Below are 9901 nucleotides of genomic sequence, written 5' to 3' on the forward strand. Positions count from 1 at the left end.
CTTTTTAAATGTCCAATATCTTCGGGTCCTGTGGACCATAGACAACTTGGGATTCTGCTCAGCACATCCGGTGCTACGTAGAATGTACCATTGACTTGTAAGACCGGACACATTGGGTAGAGGCGGCTCACTCAAGGCGTTGGCCTTCCATTTGTCTAATTTGGTGTACCAATATGGCCGCCTCCAGGAAGTGTACTGGGCTGGGCAGGAAGGGACAAAGCAGGAGCAGCAAGATGGCTGCCTTCAGGAAGTGTACTGGGCTGGGCAGGAAGGGACAAAGCAGGTGTAGCAAGATGGCTGCCATCAGGAAGTGTACTGGGCAGGGCAGGAAATGACAACACAGGTGTAGCAAGATGGCTGCTAGCAGGAAGTGTACTGGGCAGGGCTGGGGTTATGGGAATAAAGTAGGCGTTAGACAAAAGGGCAGGGCTGTCCCTGCCCTCCTTTGTCCTGAATTCTATCATCATAGGGCTTCCATTTTCACTTTTATGATACATTATACATTTTATTGAATTTCTTCCAACTATCCTTTATTCAACGCTTTTACAGTTTTTTTTTTTTTTTTACCAAGCTTCTGTCACGTTCAGCAAACCTTTTTCACATAACATTCCTCTCTGTTCCTACAATGATGTATGCCAGTCCTGACCTTCAGCTTACAAACTTTTGCTACTTTAGATAACTTTTTAACTGCTTCACTTCCTTCTCCCTTCTTTACAATATGACATGCCAGTAATCCTTTTCAATATTTAACACATTAATGGTACACATAAACAGTTTTTGTTTTTTTTTTGTTTTTTTTCCTGTAGCAATACCTGTTCTGTCCACTACTCTTTGTGGATAACTTTGGCTACATTATAACAAGCTTCTTGCTGTTTTCAGCAAATATTTGTCAATTAAGACATCTTTCTCCTCTTTTCTTTTCTTTTTTTTTTTCTTCGCCATTCTTTATCTTTGATTCCACATACTTTCTAACTTAACTAGTCCCTTAACATACTGCTCCCCCTCCCTCTGTGCAACCAGGTCATGTGCTAACATTCCTTTCTAGGGGTCTTATTAGCTTCTGACCCATCTCCTCCTGTCTCTGGTCCTTCCTAACAGAAACCCAGGACTCTTCACGCGCTGCTGCTCACTCTGTTCACAATCTTCCAGCTGTTCTAATTGGCAGGGGCACCTTTCTGTAATGTGCCCCCCCTCTCTCGCCTCTGCTTCTATCTGCTGAATTGATTTCCCAATACCCCCCCTTACAGGGTAATGCACATTAAGGCGGAAAACTAACACTTCAGGCAAATCAGAAAACAGAGGATGACGTCCTAACAATTCCTGACTATATCCTTTCTCTTTAACCCTTAACAAACCCCAACCGTCTTCATGAATGGCAAACATTAAACCAGACACACATTTAGGACATGACATATCAGTCTATCTTGGTGGGCTAGAGTACAGATCACTGAGTAACTCTTTGTAACCCACACACACACGGTTACGGCACCCACTGCCACACTACCGTGACGCGTACCCGACACCTCCTCTCTTGTGGTCAACACACAAGGTTACCACACACCCAGAGAAATTATGTGTCAAAACCCTCAGTAGGTCCACTCCTCTCCCACCTCAAGACTGATACATAAAAACACACAACAGAGACCCAGGTAACAGATAAGCACATGCAGGTATATTTAAATAAACTCCGGGCATACAAGGTTACCTGCCTTTAGTGACCTTTAGCTAACGTACTAGGCACAGGTATGAATCAACAACAAAGACAGGATAAGCAATGGTAAGATAGCAAAATATATCTTACCATGCTCCGAGAGGTGATCAATCTCCGGCCTGTCCAGTTTGACTGACACTTAATGCCTTTTGATGTCGGCTGGCTGCAGGTTCATTACCCAGAATTCCCGGGTTTCTCGGCACCAGATGATTTAGTATTGGACTTAAATTGTCCAGTGCTTATCTGTTCCTGTCCTAATTTATGATGCTGGCCAGCTTTTGGAATGTGCGCACATGAAGAAACTCACACTGACACGTTTGGTCTGTGAAAACTTTTCTCTAATTTATTGAAATAAAACCGTGAGTTTATATATGAAAAATGATGCGAACATCACGTGATAACAGCATAAGCATTATATTAGTCTTTGATTGGTCACTTTACACGAAAACAATCTCCGTCATGGTATAGGTGTGATCTTCTTCAGTCTTATCTTAAAAAGAGAAAAACATTCTTTTGTCTTCCAAATCACACGATGGGAGGGGGTCTGTTCCTGTGAGCAAATATTTCTTAAGCAAGGATTTCTTAAAGTACCACAAAGCCCAGCAGGCAGAAAATATTCACACAACATATGTATTCATGCTAAACATTTATAAATATGTGGAAAGAAATAGTATTAAAGTATAAAAGTAAATATTTATAAAACTTATAGAAATAGCGTATATATATATATTCAATAGGAAACAAAATAGGCATTTTACCAAATCCATAACACCTTGTCCCCATGTTAATGGTGACAAGGGCCTCTTCCGTTAGTGGGATAATTGGTCAGCCATTTTTCGGGATTTTAGCATATTTTGTTTATCAGTAAAGTTGGAAAAAATTTTTCCAAATTTACTGATAAAAAAAATGTGCCAAAATCCCAAAAAATGGCTGACCAATTATCCCACTAACAGCCCAAAAATCGTTAGTTTTTTTTTTCGGCAGAAAAATCTGCCAATTTTAGACCCATCTATGGCCTGCTTTAGATGGGTCTAAAATCGTCCAAAAAAAAAATCGGGTGATTTTCGGGCCGTTACTGGGGTAAATTGGTCAGCCATTTTTGGGGATTTTGCCACTTTTTTAATTGGTAAATTTGGATAAAAATCTGCCAATTTTACAGATCTGCCGATTTTTAGCTGCAATGATTGGCAAATTGGCTGATCTTTTAACAGATAAAAAATCTGCACATGAGCCATGACCTGCAAGAAAAAAGAAGAAAATGAAAAAGAATAAAAAAAAAAAAAGAAGAAAAAGAAAAATGCAGGCCATAGATGGGGCGAAAACTGACCGTTTTTTAAAAAAAAGAATAAAAATCGGTTGTTCAATGGGCCGACGTTACCACCAATGGTAAAAAAAATTGTTCGATTTTCGCCCCGTCTATGGCCGGCAGAGAGCTGCGCTATTATATTTGACATTAAAAAGTATAAAGGTTGCATCATTGAATCTATATGTATCCGAATAAAAACATCTATATCCGGAATGGATACAAATGGATACAATGTTGCAGTCTCTATACTTTTTAATGTCAAATATAATAGCGGAGCTCTCTGCAGGGACAGAAGGAATGTTTCAGCTGTCATCGGGGTTTCCCACTGACAGCTGAATTTTAAATTGTTTCTGTGAATTAAATAAATAATAAAAAAAACAGCGTGGGGTCCCCCCTCCCATCCATACCAAGCCCTTCAGGTCTGGTATGGATATTAAGGGGGAACTCAATGCCAAAATTGTAAAAAAAAAACAGCGTGGGGACCCCCTCAATATCCATACCAGACCCTTATCCGAGCATGCAGCCCAGCAGGTCAGGAAAGGGGGGGGGGGTCGAGCGAGCGCCCCCCCCTCTTGAACCAATACCAGGCCACATGCCCTCAACATGGGGGTGCTTTGGGGCAGGGGGGGCCTCCCGAAGCACCTTGTCCCCATGTCGATGAGGACAAGGGCCTCTTCCCCACAACCCTGGCCGGTGGTTGTGGGGGTCTGCGGGCGGGGGGCTTATCAGAATCTGGAAGCCCCCTTTAACAGGGGGGCCCCCAGATCCCGCCCCCCCCTACGTGAATGAGTCTGCGGTACATGGTCCCGCGACTCATTCACAAAAAAACAAAGTGTGGTGTAAAAAAAACACAGTACAGGGTCTTTGACAAGTCCTTTATTAAAACAATGTCCCCCGAAGTAGATCCAACGTCAATCATGGCGGCTACCCAAAAAAGAAAAAAAGTTCTGCTCCCGTCGGAAGCTTCCAGCCTTGTGAAAAAAAGGCTGACAGTTCTTAAACAGGTTAGGGGCGGGGCCAGCCATGGACATCATCCCCGCCCCTCACCTATTTGGGAACTGTCACCCTGTCTCTCCACTGAGGCTAACTAGCTGAATGCAGGAGACAGTCTGACAGTTCTTATATAGGTTTGGGGCGGGGCCAGCCGGGAACAGCAAGCATGTGACATGGGGCGGGTCACTCGGATGATGTCCCCGGCTGGCCCCGCCCCATACCTATATATAAGAAATGTCAGACTGTCTCCTGCATTCAGCTAGTTAGCCTCAGTGGAGAGACAGGGTGACAGTTCTCAAAAAGGTAAGGGGCGGGGATGATGTCCCCGGCTGGCCCCGCCCCATACCTATTTAAGAACTGTCAGCTAGCCTCTTCTTCACAAGGCTGGAAGCCTCCAACGGGAGCGGAACTTTTTTCTTTCTTTATTCGGGTCCCTGCCACCGCCGCCGCGATTGACGTTGGATCTACTTCGGGGGACATTGTTTAAATAAAGGACTTGTCAAAGACCCTGTACTGTGTTTTTTTACACCACACTTAGTTTTTTTGTGAATGAGTCGGGGGACCATATACCGCAGACTCATTCACATAGGGGGGGCCGGGATCTGGGGGCCCCCTTGTTAAAGGGGGCTTCCAGATTCTGATAAGCCCCCCACCCGCAGACCCCCACAACCACCGGCCAGGGTTGTGGGGAAGAGGCCCTTTTCCTCATCGACATGGGGACAAGGTGCTTTGGGGGGGAGCCCCCCTGCCCCAAAGCAACCCCCCTATGTTGAGGGCATGTGGCCTGGTATGGTTCAGGAGGGGGGGGCGCTCGCTCATCCCCCCCCTTTCCAGACCTGCCGGGCTGCATGCTCGGATAAGGGTCTGGTATGGATATTGAGGGGGACCCACTCTGTTTTTTTTTTTTTAAATTTCAGCATGGAGTTCCCCCTTAATATCCATACCAGACGTGACCGAGTGCCGGCTGTCAGAGGACTCCACACACAGGAGACGCGACCGAGTGCCGGCTGTCAGAAGACTCCACACACAGGAGACGCGACCGAGTGCCGGCTGTCAGAGGACTCCACACACAGGAGACGCGACCGAGTGCCGGCTGTCAGAGGACTCCACACACAGGAGACGCGACCGAGTGCCGGCTGTCAGAGGACTCCACACACAGGAGACGCGACCGAGTGCCGGCTGTCAGAGGACTCCACACACAGGAGACGCGACCGAGTGCCGGCTGTCAGAGGACTCCACACACAGGAGACGTGACCGAGTGTCGGCTGTCAGAGGACTCCACACACAGGAGACGCCACCGAGTGCCGACTGTCAGAGGACTCCACACACAGGAGACGCCACCGAGTTCCGGCTGTCAGAGGACTCCACACACAGGAGACGTGACCGAGTGCCGGCTGTCAGAGGAATCCACACACAGGAGACGCCACCGAGTGCCGACTGTCAGAGGACTCCACACAGAGATTTACTCCACACAGAGGACGTCTAAAATGTGTTCTGCACATGTGCATTTATATTAGCCAAAGACACTGCACAGGCGTCTAGTTTTTTACTGTGTTGATTTGCTTGAAAAAAACTACTTTTAACACATTTTAATTTTTTTTTGAAATGGCAGATATTGTTTAAAGTGAAGTCCTGATATTTGGCAAAGCAAATTTCAAAGTGAACGTCTCTGCAGTGATTTTTCATGGTGTTAGACGTGCTTCTTAGCAAATCTGCTTTGTGAGTCTGATTCCGGGCGTGTGTCTCGTTAGTAAATTCGATTTGGCGTCTACTTATGGACGCTGCTCAATAGTAAATCACATTGCGGGGTAAAAGTAGACGGTCGCTCATAAAAATTGGGCGTTCGCCCACGAATATGCGCCCAGGCACAATAGTAAATCAGGGCCTAAGAGTCTTCCACATCACCACTGATCACTGCCAAATGGCCTCTTTCATCGGTGTGAGACGGTGGGGGCTCTTGGGCTGGGGCAGAATGTAATAAGTTTCTCCTCCGAGACAAGAAATAATCCTCATCCTTAGGGAGCTGAGTATACAGCTGAATATTATCAGGTAGCGCAGTGGCAAAAAAAGGATTATGAGTCTGTTTAGCTACTGGGGCAGAAGGGATTGGTGTCAGGTACTTATATCCTGGGGCATACTTCAACCAATTCAATGCTCCCCCTCTCATATATTTCATATCCCACTCAGGATCTGGACCAAAATAGGGAAAGGAAGTTTTGTCCCCTAAACATATCCCCTTTATCATATCCATGTGAAAATCATCATTGTCCCCATCTCTGGGAAAAGGACTGGCACTCCCCATGGTTGAACTCCACCCCGCCAGGCTGTCCACTCATGGGACAAGACAACAATCCCAAGGTGACACTCTGGCAACATATTCTTTACATGTCTCATTAGCTGGTAGTTGGGATTTTTCTAGAGCTGATCCGTCTTCCTTAGTACATTTCTTTAACAGTTTTCTTCCTCTGAATACTTTACACGGTGGCTCCGGAGGGTCTGGGTACTTCCCCTTACCTTGGGAGTTTCCCATCATCACTGCAAAGCAAAGAAGCAATATTATGTGAGCTGGCCTATGTGTTTCTCTCCCAGTGATGACTCTTTGTGCCGGGTGAGGCTGGACTGAACTCACATAGAGCTCCGACAAAATTCTCCTCAACTGCACAAGTGCTTCAAGGCTGAAAATCCCCTGGACAGGTACACCCCTATTGTGACTCCTTCAGACTGTCACCATGCTTTCACCTATCCCAGGCCAATGGAGAAATCTCCTCGCTGAGTAGATGGGACGTCTCACAGTCCTACAGAGACTTAGAATCCATCTACTGAACAGTTTCTCTAGTTACAAGCGTACATAATCACTGAACACACTACTCTGTATGATTGTATGGAGGACATACACACATTTCTTATACATCAACCTAGGTTCTGTTTAACCCCGCGAGCTCCCAAAGCTCCAGCGGACAATTGCTCATGCTACCGCAGTACAGAGGCTTGGTGGAGATAGGGGGCAATCAGGGCAAAGGAAGACAACAAATGCTCACTTACCTCCGATGGCCGATCCTATCCCACTTCTGACACCACTTCTGTCAGGAACATCAATTTATGCCGGCCTCCTCCTCCATACAAACATCCAGTTCAAAGTACTTTGGGAATAATGCAAGTCAGACATCTAGATGTGTGATGCAAAATGTGACTTCTTTATTATTCATCAAGCTTTAATAATAAATGAGAATGCGGCATATTTCAGGCAGTTTCCATAAAGCACCAATCAGAATACAGAATAGAGATTTCAGTAAACTACTCCACGGCGCGTCATAACAAAAATACAACAGGATAGTGACTTCTGTGATTTCTATAAACAAGAAATGTGTGCATAGATACCAGCATTCACATCCCACAGGAACATCTTGTATGTACAACAAACCAGTTAGTAGGCACAAAGCAAAAGTGAGTGAACTATTAACCCTTTCATATAGTAGGTGGAGCTAATTACTGATTCTTAGCGTCATCTAAAGGACAAATAGGGGTTTTTTGTTTAAAATCAATGGTTGGTTTAATCCTGAGGTTTTATTCAATGTATGTTCATTAATAACTACTGTGCTCATAAAAGTATGAGTGTGATCTCCAGCATTTGTATGACACCACCCCTAACATAGTAAACTAAAAATACGTTGGGGGAGAGAGACAAGCATGTGTCCAGCCGTGACAAATTCTGGCCATATTTTAATAAACACTGATTTCCTATAATCGTCAGCTCCATCTAGTGGCCATAGTGAGGCTCCAAAATGCCTCAATCAGCAAAAACAGTTCAATACATTATGGCCACTAGATGGAGCCAATGATCATAGGAAATCCCTGTATGAAAAGACAAAAATGTGACATGGCTGAATGAATGCTGGACATATTAGTTCATCTATTCTCTAAGTGGGGTGGTATCTATTGGGCCAATCCCTTTTACAAACCACACATAATATCGCCCTTCAAAGTGAAAACAGAAACAATTTGCACAAAATCAAAAAGTAAAAATATTTTCCGGTGATCCCCCTCTACCCAGACCCCATATGTAGACATACAGTGAAGGAAATGCGTATTTGCTCCCCGGCTGATGTTGAATGTTTGCCCCTCACACAGAAATGATCGGTCTAAAAATCAAATGTTTGGTGTATTGTAACACGGAGAGACTGAATAGCAACAACAAATTCAGCAGAAACGCATGTCTAACAAATGACTGATCTGCATGTTCATGAGGGAAATAAGGATTTGATCCCCTTCACAAAACATGACTTAGTATTTAGTGTCAAATCCCTTGTTGGCAATCACAGAGGTAAGACGTTTCCTGGAGTTGGCCCCCAAGTTCACACACATCTCAGGAGGGATTTTGGCCCACTCCTCTTGACAGATCCTCTCCAAGTCATTAAGGTTTAGTGGCTGACGTTTGGCAATTCAAACTTTCAGCTCCCTCCACAGATTTTCAATCAGATGAAGGTGTGGAGACTGGCTAGGCCACTCCAGAACCTTAATGTGCTTCTTCTTGAGCCGCTCCTTTGTTGCCTTGGCCGTGTGTTTCGGGTCATTGTCATGCTGGAACTCCCATTTTCAATACCCTGGCTGAAGGAAGATGGTTCTCACCCAAGATTAGACAGCACATTGCCCTGTCCCCTTAGCAGAAAAACACCCCCAAATGTTTCCACCACCATGTTTCACAGTTGGGATGGTGTTCTTGGGGTCATAGGCAGCATTCCTCCTCCTCCAAACATGGCGAGTTGAGTTGATGCCAAAGAGCTGGATTTTGGTCTCCTCTGACCACAACACTTTCCACCAGTCCTCCTCTGCATCATTCAGATGTTCAGTGGCAGACTTCAGACAGGCCTGGACATGTGCTTTCTTGAGCAGAGGGACCTTGCGAGAACTGCAGGATTTCAGTCCTTGTCGGCGTAGTGTGTTACCAATTGTTTTCTTGGTGACTGTGGTCCCAGCTGCCTGGAGATCATTGACAAGATCCTCACGTGTAGTTCTGGGATGATTCCTCACTGTTCTCATGATCATTGACACTCCACGAGGTGAGATCTTGCATGGTGCACCAGACCTAGGGAGACTGACACTTGTTTTGTGTTTCTTCCATTTGTGAATGATTGCACCAACTGTTGTCACCTTCTCACCAAGCTGCTTGGCCATAGTTTGGTAGCCCAGTCCAGCCTTGTGTAGGTCTACCATCTTGTCCCTGACATCCTTGGACAGCTCTTTGGTCTTTGCCATGGTGGAGAGTTTGGAATCTGATGGTTTGATGGCTCCTGTGGACAGGAGTCTTTTATACAGGTAACACAATGAGATTAGAAGCACTCCCTTTAAGAGACTGCTTCTAATCTCAGCTTGTTACCTGTATGAAAGACACCTGGTAGCCAGAAATCCTGCTGAATGATAGGGGATCAAATCCTTCTTTCCCTCATGAACATGCAGATCAGTCATCATTTGTTAGACGCATTTCTGCTGAATTTGTTGTTGTATTCTGCCTCTCAGTGTTACACCGAACATTCCATTGTTAGACCGATCATTTCTGTGTGAGGGGCGAACATTCCATTGTTAGACCGATCATTTCTGTGTGAAGGGCGAACATTCAACATCAGCAGGGGAGCAATTACGCATTTCCTTCACTGTAGGCTGCACCCCAATGAAAAGTCAGCCCAGTGCTCTAGGTCAGGACTCCATTTTTATTCTTCTCCTGCCATCAATGGCCAACCCGGTCCCACACTTCATCCATGTCTTTGGGGGCCTCTGATCTCCTTATGAACTGTTTCTTCCATGATGAAGATCAGCCATGGAGTATATCTGAGGTGTATATCAGGGTGTGCTTCTTCCCCACATGAGAGTTGGGATGTCCAGCAACATTCATCTAG

Source organism: Staurois parvus, unplaced genomic scaffold (genome assembly GCF_062004578.1).
Source record: "Staurois parvus isolate SC_StPar_1 unplaced genomic scaffold, SC_StPar_1.0 ptg000879l, whole genome shotgun sequence".
NCBI lineage: Eukaryota > Metazoa > Chordata > Amphibia > Anura > Ranidae > Staurois > Staurois parvus.